The following is a 14,286-nucleotide window of genomic DNA, read 5'->3' as shown; positions in this document are numbered from 1 at the left end:
CATTTCTTCAAACTCTTGCAATGTCTCTGTGAGGCGTGAATTGTTTTTACAATGTAGGTACATACAATACAGTGTTTTAAAGTACTATTGAAGTTCTTTTTGAGAAATATTGCATAGAGCGCTTTGCATATATGTATACTTGATTAGTAGCAGTTCTTCAAACTCTTGCAATGTCTCTGTGAGGCGTGAATTGTTTTTACAATGTAGGTACATACAATACAATGTTTTAAAGTACTATTGAAGTTCTTTTTGAGAAATATTGCATGCAGCGCTTTGCATATATGTATATTTGATTAGAAGCATTTCTTCAAACTCTTGCAATGTCTCTGTGAGGCGTGAATTGTTTTTACAATGTAGGTACATACAATACAATGTTTTAAAGTACTATTGAAGTTCTTTTTGTGAAATATTGCATGCAGCGCTTTGCATATATGAATATGTACTTGATTAGTAGCAGTTCTTCAAACTCTCGCAACGTCTCTGTGAGGCGTGAATTGTTTTTACAATGTAGGTACATACAATACAATGTTTTAAAGTACTATTGAAGTTCTTTTTGAGAAATATTGCATGCAGCGCTTTGCATATATGTATATTTGATTAGAAGCATTTCTTCAAACTCTTGCAATGTCTCTGTGAGGCATGAATTGTTTTTACAATGTAGGTACATACAATACAATGTTTTAAAGTACTATTGAAGTTCTTTTTGTGAAATATTGCATGCAGCGCTTTGCATATATGAATATGTACTTGATTAGTAGCAGTTCTTCAAACTCTCGCAACGTCTCTGTGAGGCGTGAATTGTTTTTACAATGTAGGTACATACAATACAATGTTTTAAAGTACTATTGAAGTTCTTTTTGAGAAATATTGCATGCAGCGCTTTGCATATATGAATATGTACTTGATTAGTAGCAGTTCTTCAAACTCTTGCAATGTCTCTGTGAGGCGTGAATTGTTTTTACAATGTAGGTACATACGATACAATGTTTGAACATGATGAAGCACTATAAGTCAGTTTCCTTGTTTAATATATTATCATTCGTGGGAGAAGTACTTTCGCACTAGTTCGTCTCTCACTCTGCGGGCTGCAACAACCCTGCTGACATCTTCAGGCTGGTGCAGCAGCTCAACCTCTCTTAACTCTACATTATCATTATAATAGTCTGTTAATCTGAAAATAGAGAACAATTTATTAATATTTTGTACTGTTGCCTTACTTTTTTAAATGCATATAGTTCAACAAGGAAACTGACTTATAGTGCTTCATCATGTTGTATAGTATAGCACAAGTAATAATTATTTGACCAGCAGCATCGGGCTCATAATGGAGAACTCTGTCTTTCCTGAGGCAACGGAATATAGCCTTCCATGCCCCAAATAGGCGTTCTACGGAACATCTCGCCTCACAGTGCGCCTTTGTGTATCTGTATTGGGCACTCCCCTCGACTGCATTCAATATTGGTGTCATCAGATAAGGCTCGAGTGTATATCCAGAATCGCCTGATTGAAACAAAACACCCATTATAATAGGTACATATAACTACTAAGTTATGATTTTTTTGCCTTTTTTTAAAATGAGTTGTTGAAATACATACCTAGCAAGAAATATGTCCCAATTCTCTGATTGTATAGTCTGTTCATTTCAGTTTTGACTAAACTATTATTCCAAATGAATTGGTCATGGACAGTACCTGGGAAGCGTGTGTTGATGCTCAATATTTTCAACGTAGCATCGCAGACCTGTTTATCAAACATAAAAAACCTTCAATAAAATTTGAAAACAACAATCCGGCTGTTTTATTTCTGAAAAAATATTTACCACTTGAACATTCAGCGAATAAAATCCTTTGTGGTTTTTGTACTGCTCCTCGTGTCTGGAAGGGGTGACGATGGCGATGTGGGTGCAATCGATGCATCCCAGAACATGTGGAAAGTTTAATTTTTCCCTAAAACTACTCTCTACTTGCTTGCGGGCTTCATTTGTAGCCGGAAAATGTATCCATCTTCTGTACAGATGTTCTAAAACTGCTTTCATAAACAGTTTTATGCACTTGCTAACGGTAGTTTGCCCTATCGCCAAGAAGTGATCTTGGCCTACTCCACGTTGGTAGCTCCCTGTAGCAAAGAAGCTGATGGGTGCGAGTACCTGTCAACATCATAAATAATACAACTGATTAATAAACTTCACTTTTGATCATTTTAATCACTTTATTGTGAAAAATTATCATCAGCAATCGAAACAAATTTATTTATTTCACGTGGTCGTTCCAGTGGTGGATAGATTTATATTGTGTTTTTGTTTTACTAAGATATCAATAATATTTAATACTCTCACTTTAATGCATACTGGAAGTCCTAATGTATTTTTTGACACTAGAAAAGGAGTTAATTGATCAATGAGATCTCTAGCCATAATGCGAGATATTCGAAACAATTGTCTGAATTCCGTCTCTGCAAGTTCGAACGGATTTAATTGATCGCGTAAACGACGCCTTTCAATCCTACGATCTTCCCTAACCTGCCTCCTTTCATTAAACCAGAAATTTTGCATAATGAACGACATTATTAAAAAAATACGTATATCGACAGCCAACCAAAGTTTTAACTGACACTCAAGACCCCACGTTATATTCGGCGGGCTTTTAGCAACCGTCGGTCGGAAGTTATCCTATCGATACATTCTCATGCTCGCAATTTTAACGATACCGTCGCTACTTTGACCATAGACAAGGAATTTTAACAATCGTCGGTTGTTATATTTTGATCGTGCTAGCATATGTCGTTAAGTGCTCATTGATGACGTATTTTAACGATATCGTATTGCTATAGGGCTATATCGACTTCTCATGCTAAGGCCCCTGAACTTTGTATTTTTATTTTCATGGGAAATGTACCAAATGCTTTATAAATTAATTTATTATATTCAGAAATACAAACATTAAGAATCCAATGTATTATTTCGTTGGCGAGAATTGACACGTTAATTGTAAAGCCAATGCAACAAGTGACCTTACTCCATTTTAAACGCTGAATATTTAAAATTAATGTTTTTTGCTAAATTTCATAATAAAACAACAACAGTCGTTGTAATCCCGTGTTTTTAGTTTCCCTCATAATTCACTCGAGACAACTTACCTTATTTATATGCGAATAAAGGTCGAGTGGACACTTGAGGGTTGTTAGGTTGTTTGGGGATGTTGGACAAAATTAACAACGTAATAATATGGCCCTGCCGCTGAGAGATTCCGTTGTAGGCAGTAGCGGCTCGTGACTCTTGGTTGTGTTTTGAATTTTAATATTTAAAAAAATACTTTTAATTTTTACCAAAATTCGGTTCTTTGTATGAAGATTTTCAGGAAATCGGTGCAGTGCACTGCAAAACTGAAATTTTCTGAAAGTCTCCATACAAAACGTCGAATTTTCGAAAAAATTGGATATAGACAAATACCATCGCGGACTTTTCTGTAGGCCTTTTTAAGATATACAAGTCCGTAGTACATTTATTTATTTATTTCTATACATACATTACAGTGTCTACCAAATATTTACATTTGTATATAATATATAAATTTAGAACTGTTGTTAATATGGTGTTTGTTTTATGCTGGGTGTGAGGTAGGTTTGAGTAGGTGACACTGTGGTGGGTAATGTTATATGTTTCGTGAACACCTCACTGGGAGAACCTGTGCTGAGGTGTTTACGTGGTTATGATTAAATGGTACATGTATTTATGTGTATTGATGTATCTCATTTACATTATGTTGATGTATCTCATAAGGTTTAGCCAGCGTTAGCAATTGTAAGCGCTCGAAAATATTTTATTTACGAATTGATTACAAAACACGTTTCTCTAATTTCTATAAATTTAATATGAATGTATTATATACATAAACCTTCTGGAAGAAATTCTATAAAAAATAAAAATCCGTTGATATCGATTTTATTTTATACTATTTAGAGATGTCCAATTGTTCGAACTGTGCGATCTATCAGACTCAAAGGTCACGAGCAGCCACTGGTTGTAGGCACTCTTTAGGCTGGCCGCATACATACGTTTTCCGTATTCGATTTACGAATTCGTTTTCCGTATTCGGAATTCCGTGAGACTAGCGCAAACGTTCGTTTTTCTTCATTCGGAATGTATAAACGTCAGTACCAGTGTTGCCAACAAGGGCGATATATCGCCATTTAGGCTACTCAGAGCGAGAATCGGCGCCGAAAAAATCTAAAAGGCGACTGGTCGCCAATTAAGCTACTTCAAAAACATCAATTTTAAACATGTCCCGAAATTCTCTAGCCCCCCCCCCCCCCCCCCCCACCCATGAAATTTATTTTTCTATTTTATATTTTCTTGAAATTCTCTAGCCACCCTCCCCATGAATTTATTTTTATTTTTTGGGGACAAATTTTATTTTTTTGAAATTCTCTAGCCACCCCCCCCCCCACGAAATTTTTATTTTCACGTAAAAACATCAATTTTAAACATGTCCCACCTAACAGCAAATTCGGCTACTTTACGCTACCCTATGTATGAGAAACGGCGATATGTATTAGGTCAAGATCCGTTGGCAACACTGAATTACGAATGGAAATTTCCGTACGTTTGCGTCGGCACAAACAAACTGTATGCAATAGCTGCGTTCCACATGACGTCATTAGGTTTTTTCCATTCGTTTTCTCCGAACGCGCCGGCTGGCATTCGGAACGTGCGTAAGGAATTTGTTCCGTTCGGAACTAAAACGAACGTGTGCGGCAGTTAATGTATTTTCTACTGATTCCGTGCATTCGGATGTCCGAATACGGAAAACGAATTCGGAAATCGAATACGAAAAACGTATGTATGCGGCCAGCCTTATGTTATGTGCGTTGTTTATGAGAGAAGCTGAGAAGGTACAACGGTGAATCAAATACTTGGGGCGGGTCATGTGTATGAAAATCATCTCCCAGCTGTACTTACAATGTTTGTAGTTTCTGATTTCACTGCGGACACCGCTTTTCTCTTCTTGAGGCTCTTCTTGAGGAAAGGAAGGAGAGGAAGTTCTGAGAAGGAAAAGGGTATGATGGGTAGGCAGGAATCTAGGGATCAGTGCTCAAGGTCAGTGATCAGTTGGTCAAGAAGACCAGCTGGAGATGTCAAAGGGTCTCCCCAAACCAGCCTCTCCCGATCCTGCACGCCACGCGGCTGGTTGGTACGCGCATCCTGAACACACTTCACCCAATTAACACAGGCACCCTTGCTCAATCACCAAACATAGCGAACCACTTATGAATGGTACCCGGGGCGGCGGTACCCAAACCCACCTCACAAATAAAAGGATCTAAAATATAATCAGTATCAGCCAAACTACATAGGAATATTTAGGACACCAAGCTATATTATAAAGAGCGTTACGGTGTGGTTTTGTTCGTATCCAAATCTATAATTTTTTCAGAGATTGATGAAATTTTGCACACTTTTCCATCAAAATAAGAGGAAGCTATCTGTGGGTATATGAGATTTCCACAAACCACTCCTATCCCCTTTTCCCACCCCTTAAATCAGAATGTTGATACTTGTTGATGAAATTTTGCACACTTTCAAAATAAGAGAAAAATTACTGTACACATTTAAAAAAAATTAAATGCAGTTCTACGAATTAAACACAAAAACAATAAATATACTGTACACATATTTCGAAACTCTGCTTAAGGCCCGGGGAACTACTAATAATCTAAAGATAGTTGCTTAGAGCATCTTCCATTGAAATACCGGTTTATTTAGTTCTGACAAATTTTCAAGTTTTCACAGCCCGACCCACGAATTATATACCTACACTTCATGAGCTATCAAACCTCCAAGACATCGGACCCGTATTCAGCGATTACCACAACGTTAACAGTCAGTTGACATTGCAGTAGTTATAAAAATATTTGTTGTTGACACAGTTTGACATTAAGTAACATTACCGGCACATTTAGTTCGAGGTGGTACGGTATTTACGTAAATACTATTTACTTCCTTGACACACGCATCGCACGCTTACCGGCACACGTCCGCCCGATGCCCGATCTCAGGAACACACCGTACCGCACCGTCTCGTCAAGAGATGACCTAGTAACGCTTTTAAATATTGCGACATTATCATATTATTATCAAGTCAACAGAAACAGATGATCATAATAAGGGCACGACTGTAGACAGCAATAAACAGACGAGGAAACTTAGAAATTCAAGGATGCTGTTTCTATTCCAGTCAAAGCACCGAAATAATATGCGTACATGGATAGAAAAAATATAAAATTTCAAAGGGCAAAACTATACAATGGCCTACTAAAGGAAACTAAATTAACAGAAACCAAAAATTATTTTTTTTTGTTTTTTTTTTTTAAATTATCTTGACACAGGAGGATTATTTTCCTCCACCAAAATTATTTTCTTCAGTGCCTGTCATCTTTGGGGATGCTATGTATACGGTATTTTTGAGGACAGGAAGGAGTGGACACAGTTGTAGTTGTACGAGGAAGGAAACACGGAGGCCGGCAAATCGTTCCACATCCGATTTTATCAATAGAACAAGATGCCGCACCTCCGCTGTCAGCCATTTACAAACAAATATAACAGTTGAAATTAATGGTATTTGGTGCCTATTTTAAAAAACATGCTTACTCTTGAGCACAGAGCCATTCTTCATCGTGCGTAGACAATGCAATATTTTTTCTGCCACCTGGGCATATTGGGTTATTGGCCATGGCACAAAGAACATTTCTGAATAATAATAATAATAATATTTGGCTAATTTATATAGCGCCGTTTTCGTGAGAAATCACCTCAAGGGCGCTGAATATACTTAGAATTTTTTTAATTTTTGGCTCTTAGTGCTTTTTTTTTATTCCGCGTACCTAATCCGTACATTTGTAATTGTACCTAATCCTGCCATATCAATGAAAACAAATTCCACTCTCAATATCTAACTGTCTTGGAGGCAGTATGGTGTACAATTCTGACAAAATAAATTGTTCACCGTTATTTACTACGGTGTATGAAGTTCCCAGAATGTAGATGAAGGTAATACAGGATAAATTTTTGGCACATAGTGCCTTTTTTTATTTCGTGTATTGATTGGAACTTATTCCTGCCATATCAATGCATACAAATACCACAACCAACATCTAACTGTCTTGGAGGCCGATGGTGTACAATGTTGACAAAAATAAATCGTTCACTGTTATTTGTGTCTGAAGGTCCCAGAAAATAGATGAAGTTAGACAGGATAAATTTTGGCACTTAGTGCCTTTTTTATTTCGTGTATTGAATTGTACCTAATCCTGCCATATCAATGGAAACAAATGCCACTCTCAACCAGTGGCGGCCAGCTAATATGTGCTCCCGAGCGCCGAACAACCAACAAGATTTCCGACATGGCTAATCACAATACGAAACTCGGTTCGGTTATAATATCTCATTCAAAAGGTACCTACTTATTAAGCGCGCTTAACTTGCAGACCGACTTTGACTTGTGCCTATGTTCGTAGCAGTTCGTTTTCGATTGCGATCCAAAATTTAACTGCTTTGTCGCATATTCTGTGGAACAGTCGAAAGCGTGGGTCCATACCATTACATACTATTCTTTGCAAATAATACCATATCAAGAACGGCGTTCGGAGTTTTACCACCACATCAGAAGGAACGGTTTATTCAGTAGAAAGTTAAACTAAAACGCGTATGTTTTATATTATTGTCGATATCGTTGTTTTAATTTACCATCTGCTATTTTTCAGCGAATGTTACACTGCTTCGATACAAGCATACAGGATAAAACTTGTCATTAAGAGATGAGTGATGGTCAGATTACTTATTATCAGTTCAGTCAGTACTCGCCGTTGCCAGGCATTGTCTCTTGAATTTAAAACTTTTCTTACTGTGAGAAAGTTTTGAAGTTTAATTGCAGGTTATATCGATCTTGTATATCAATTATTAATAAGGCATATCAATTGCATGTTATACTAATTTATGATTACTTTTGTGTTTGTTCAACGTATAAATTAAGAATGAGTTTGAATGTGGAATACATTAAGAATAATAGGTCGAGTTTTGAAAACAAAGTGATAATAAAAAATGCCGGTCCATCTAAAACCTGAACTGATAATAGAATAAGAGTGCAAATCTGGATCGAAGAAGTTTACTCGATCATTTAACAAAACAATGTATTTATAACAAAGCTTGTAGCTCTGTGCATGTGATCAATTGAATAGTTTATTTTGTTTTACGTGTTTAATTTACGATGTTGAATCAGTTTGGACAATCAGCGGTGTTACTGATGTAACTCACCTTTCTGAAAAAATCAAAAAACATAATTCTTATCATTTACATTTACAAAAAGTTTTGAGCTTAAAGGTTTTAGGAAAAGTTGACATCAGAATGCAATTGGATTCAGGCTACCGTGCCTAAGGTAAACACCATAATGAGCTATTTAATAAAAATCGATACAGGTCAAATTTCCCAGAACATGATTTCAATGTGACGCTTAAAACGTATGACTTCCTAAATAAATTTCAGTACCTAAAAGGGAAAACTCTGTGCAATTTACGCCCGCGACGATTTTTCAAAAGCTAACGGCGCTTTATCAATTTTACAACTTTTTTATAGTACTTGTTTATTAGAAGACTTTCCCGAGACTGTGAAATTACTAAAACTTTTGTGCACCATTCGTGACCTTTGGAATGACCTCAGTTGAAAGCTAAAGATGTTTCTCAACGTTAAAAAGAATAAAATCTTTTAACACGTTGAGCCAGGACAGACTGAACGCACTATCAGTGTTAAGCATTGATAGAGGTCTTTGCTAAACAAAATGAACAGAGAATAGAACTTCTTTATAAATAGGTATGTACCTTTATTTAATTTATTTTATGACTTAATGTTGTAATCCGGTGAACTCCCACATATTTTGACCACCGGCCGCCACTGCTCTCAACATATAACTGTCTTGGAGGTAATATGGTGTACAATGCAGTAAAATAAATTGTTCACTATTATTTACTACGGTGTCTGAAGGTCCCAGAATGTAAATGAAGGTAAGACAGAATAAATTTTGGCACTTAGTGCCTTTTTTTATTTCGTGTATTAAATTGTACATAATTCTGCCATATCAATGAAAACAAATGCCACTCTCAACATCTAACTGTCTTGGAGGCCGATGGAGTACAATGATGACAAAAATAAATCGTTCACTGTTATTTGTGTCTGAAGGTCCCAGAAAGTAGATGAAGTTAGACAGGCTTAATGTTTGGCACTTACTGCCTTTTTTATTTCGTGTAATTGTACCTAATCCTGACATATCATTGCATATTGTTAGAATATGGCAATATAAATGCAATTATCTTAGGTTGGCTATAAGGTATCTGTAAACATTGTTTTGTTGGCAATACTGTTTAACCTTGTTTCTATTGTCTATTACTGAGAAGAGACCTGTCAATGTGTACATTTGTTGAAGAAGAATAAAGTCATTACTGAAATAAACTGAACCCTTTTTATTGAAATAATCACAGGTTATGGGCCCAGAGTCGCTAATCTGTTGATGAAGTTAAAAGTACGCAAAATAAATCAACGGGAGTGAATATCAGCGAAAAGTGAGGTTAGGTTGCCGGAACGCGTGCAGAAAATTTTCGTTGAGAAGGATAAAATACCACTGATATATCTGATCAGGCAAGGCAGGATAGCAAAATGGAAGGAAACGTGATGACTACCAATGTATTGAAGTTGGAAGGGGCAAGGAATTGGAATATTTGGAAATTTCAAACGACAGTACTTCTCAGAGGACAGGGATGGCTGGACATTGTTGAAGGGCGCACTATGAAACCTGAAGATGTTACCGCGCGAACCACTTGGGAGACAAAAGATGCTAAAGCTCAGACGCTACTGGTTACGAGAATGTCGGAAAACGTTATGCTACATATCATATCGTGCACAACTTCGGCTGCAATGTGGAGTAAGCTTCTAAGTGTATATGAACAGAAGTCGGAAACCAGTATTCATATTATCCAACAAAGATTCTTTCAATACAGATATGAGAAAGGCACCGAAATGTCAGTTTTTCTCTCTAAAATTCAAGAGATGCAAAATCAGTTAAAACAAATGGGCGAGGATATGTCTGATAAATTTATAATAACTAAAGTCTTAATGAGCTTGCCAGATGAATATAAACATTTTATATCGGCGTGGGAATCGGCGCCAGACGACAAACAAACGTTCGATAATTTAGTAGCCAGGTTATTAATTGAAGAGGAAAGGGTGAAAGTTAAAAGTGATGAAATACAAGATACTTCGTCCTCATCTGCGTTCGTAGCTAAGAGAAATATTAAGTGTTACATGTGTGGTAAAGTCGGACATTTACAAGCTGAGTGTAGAAGTAATCGAGACAGTGAGAAAAAGTTAAATGAACGTAAATGTTTTTACTGTGGAAAATTCGGGCATTATAAGGCACGGTGTCGGTTTAAAAAGTCAAATCAAAATAAGAAAACCAGTAATGCTTTTGTAGTGTTGAATTCCTCGCATACAAATTATGAACAATCAAAGTGGTTAGTTGACTCTGGAGCGAGCGAACACATGTGCAACGATCGTTCTTTATTTACTTCATATTCAAATGTTCCGCAAAAGTCAGTTATTGTTGGAAATGGAGCTTTCATTAGTGTGTTAGGCTGTGGACAGATGGCGGTACAAGTATATAATGGGACTGAATGGATAAATTCAACCATAAACAACGTTTTGTTCGTTCCGGATCTGAAGTCAAATTTATTTTCTGTGAAATGCGCAGCTGACCGCGGATACACTATGGTCACAAGTGACAGTTCGTGTTTATTTTATAAAAATGGCGTTGTTTGTGCGATAGCAAGTCGAGTAGACAGTTCATATTATATGGATTTTCGTTTCAAATGCGAGGTCGCAAGTGTTGCTAATATTATTAAAAATGACCTATACGAGTGGCATGAGAAATTCGCACATCAAAACTTTGATTACGTGAAGAAAGCATTGCAGAAAAATAACATTGAAGTAAAACAAACTGACATACCACAATGTGAAAGTTGCTTGACAGGAAAGATACACCGGCTACCATTTAAGAGGAGTGAGCATGTGAGCACAAAAACATGTGAAATCATACATGGGGATACTTGTGGACCCATGGAAGAAAAATCAATTGGCGGGTCGAGATATTTTGTCGTTCTAAAGGATGACTATTCTAACTTTAGAAGTGTGTATTTCGTTGAAGCAAAACACGAGATTAAGCGCTGTTTGGAGGATTTTATAAATAAAGCCGAAAATACTACTGGAAACAAAGTCAAGATATTTCGGAGTGACAATGGGCTAGAATTCATAAATAGAGATGTAAAGGAAATATTTTCCAAGCGTGGAATAACCCACCAGACTACTGTTCCCTATACTCCCGAACAAAATGGGAAAGCTGAAAGGGAAAATAGAACCCTAGTTGAATCAGCACGAACAATGCTACACGCGAAGAATTTACCTAAGAAATTGTGGGCAGAAGCGGTAAATACTGCTGCTTTTGTTTTGAATAGAACTGGGAAAGGTAAAGAAGGAAATTCTCCATATGAAATATGGACAAATAGTAGTTTTGATGTTCATCAACTGAAGGCATTTGGTTCACCAGTGTATGCACACATCCCAAAAGAGAAAAGAAGGAAATGGGATAAGAAAAGTGAGAAGGGTTTGATGGTAGGTTATGCTGAAAACGTCAAAGGCTATAGAATTTACTTCCCTAAGAAAAACAGCGTAGATGTAAAGAGAGATGTAATTTTCTTAAGTCAAGAGGAAACAGAAGAAATTGAGGATGTGTCGGATCAGAATACTCAAACTTTGCTGACATCAGAAGAAACAGTGGAAGAACAAAAGGTTGCTGAATGTGAGGAAACTCAAGTTACTCAAAATGACAGTCATACAAATCTCACTGAAAACAGTTCTTTATGTGAAAGTGAAAGTGAATATGAGCCATGTGATGATGAACTATCAGACCTAGATGAAACATTGTTACCTCAAAATGAAAGAAGCAAGCGGGTGAGGAAACCGACAACATTCTATCAATGTCAAAATGTTGTAAGTGAAGAAAATGAGCCAGTGACATACAAAGAAGCTATGGAAAGAAGCGATGCAAATAGGTGGAAAGAGGCAATAAGTAGAGAATTGCAAACTTTAGAAGAGAATAATACTTGGGATTTTTGTAATGCACCAGTACATGAAAAGGTAGTAAGTAGCAAGTGGGTTTTTAAGATTAAAATAAATGGTAATGTGAAGCAGTATAAGGCTAGGCTAGTTGCAAGGGGGTTTGAACAAAATGGTTGTTTTGATTTAAGTGACATTTACGCTCCTGTGGCTAAATTATCAACATTTAGAATTTTTGTAGCGATAGCGACTAAATTAAATTTACCTATATATCAAATGGATGTAATAGGGGCGTTTTTGTATGGCGATATAGACAAGGAAGTCTATATTAAATTGCCAGAAGGGGCTTATTCTGAGGGAAATAATATTGTAAAGCTAAATAAGTCACTGTACGGTTTAAAGAGTTCACCAAAGTGTTGGAACATAAAATTCAATTCTATAGTAAATAAGGAGGGTTTTGTTAAATCTAACTGTGACTCATGTTTATATTTAAAGTATTATGACAATGAGAAAATGTACATTTTACTTTATGTCGATGACATTTTAATTTTTGGTACAAATGAGGAAGATATTTCTAAATTTAAGAGTATATTATGTAAAGAGTTTAAAATGAAAGACTTAGGGCTAATATCAAATTTCCTAGGTATAAATGTAAAGCAAAATTTGAAAACTGGTATTACAGAGTTAGATCAGAGAGAATATTTGGAGAATATTTTAAAAAGATTTAATATGCAAAATTGTAAGCCTATGTCAACCCCTATGGACCCTAATTTTAACAACTGTATTTACATTGAGAAGGGGTGTTAGAATATGGCAATATAAATGCAATTATCTTAGGTTGGCTATAAGGTATCTGTAAACATTGTTTTGTTGGCAATACTGTTTAACCTTGTTTCTATTGTCTATTACTGAGAAGAGACCTGTCAATGTGTACATTTGTTGAAGAAGAATAAAGTCATTACTGAAATAAACTGAACCCTTTTTATTGAAATAATCACACATATAAATGCCACAATAAACATCTAACTGTATTGAGGCAATATGGCATAAATAAACAGTTCACTATTATTTACTACGGTGTCTGAAGGTCCCAGAATATAGATGAAGGTAAGACAGAAGCGAGATAAGGTGATAACATGCCCCCCTCCCTCCCATCGAGGAGGATAAAGGTAGGTACCGAGCGGATGCTGCGACGTTGGATGCGGCACGTACAGAAACAAGATATCGTTTCTGTCTCGAACTGAGCGAAATACCTTGGGAATTTAACTACAGTGTTTTATTTGGGCACACGTGCTTTAGTTCCTACAAATATATCCGTTCTCTTCCAGTAACGTAACAACACGGGGTGGCCATAGGAAAAAGGATTTCAAAATTCCCGGGTAATTCCAGGTATGTCGTACTGTGTGTGAAATCACCAATTTGGGTAAGATTGGTAATACTAAGACTGTTGGGAAAATAACACCGTTTTGCTATAAATAAAAAACCGAAGATACACAACATTATATTAACCCCTCAGGCCTCTGACGTATTCTGTCAGAAGGTCAGAGTATTTCCGGTTTAAATCCAAATAAATTAAATATTTCTGAACGTATCCGAAAACTGAAAACTATTTTTGAAAGGAAATAAGTTATCTATTTTTTTTAGAAAAAAACACATAATTCTTTAAATATATATAAATTTTGAATGTAAACATTAAAAAGGTTAAAAAATGGCTCACATAAAGATTTTTCCAACTAAAATTACTCGTAACGAAAAAAAAGAAAAACACACATGTTACCTCGCTTTTTTGACGTGTCATATAAAAATAATTAATAAAATATTCACGAAGTTTCGTAAATTTCTATCAAATTGTGGTCGGAATCTTTGGTTTCGTAGACGTGCAAATTTTAATTCTTCTGTGGTTAACTTCTAGATTTTAATATAAAGCGTGGAGTTTTCTCTTTCTAACACTGTTTAAATCAAATTTCTCACCGTGACAATAAGCGGGGCACAATAATTTCAATGAGACCTATATGAGCTGTTCCAAAAAGCGAACAAATTAATCTGAGGGCTTAAGTACCTCTTAAAACTACAAGCTTTCTACTACTTTTCGACATAGTCGCCAATTGAATTCAAGCACTTGCCATAGCGATTCA

General features: G+C 36.1%; 1 protein-coding gene and 1 long non-coding RNA gene across 2 annotated transcripts in view; one reads left to right on the top strand and one right to left on the bottom strand.

Moving 5' to 3' along the window:
* The window catches only part of LOC149412736 (phosphatidylinositol-3,5-bisphosphate 3-phosphatase MTMR3), a 273,058-nt gene that overhangs the window by 166,576 nt on the left and 92,196 nt on the right, over positions 1-14,286 (bottom strand). The window lies entirely within an intron of this gene.
* Positions 665-1,787, top strand: LOC149412737 (uncharacterized). Its single transcript, XR_016304254.1, has 2 exons — positions 665-1,530; positions 1,647-1,787. It is a non-coding gene; the product is annotated as an uncharacterized LOC149412737 (long non-coding RNA).

The sequence above is a fragment of the Hesperophylax consimilis genome, chromosome 22 (genome assembly GCF_061612785.1).
Source record: "Hesperophylax consimilis isolate HC1 chromosome 22, BYU_Hcon_1.0, whole genome shotgun sequence".
Taxonomy (NCBI): domain Eukaryota; kingdom Metazoa; phylum Arthropoda; class Insecta; order Trichoptera; family Limnephilidae; genus Hesperophylax; species Hesperophylax consimilis.
This window is presented reverse-complemented; position numbering and strand designations above follow the sequence as displayed.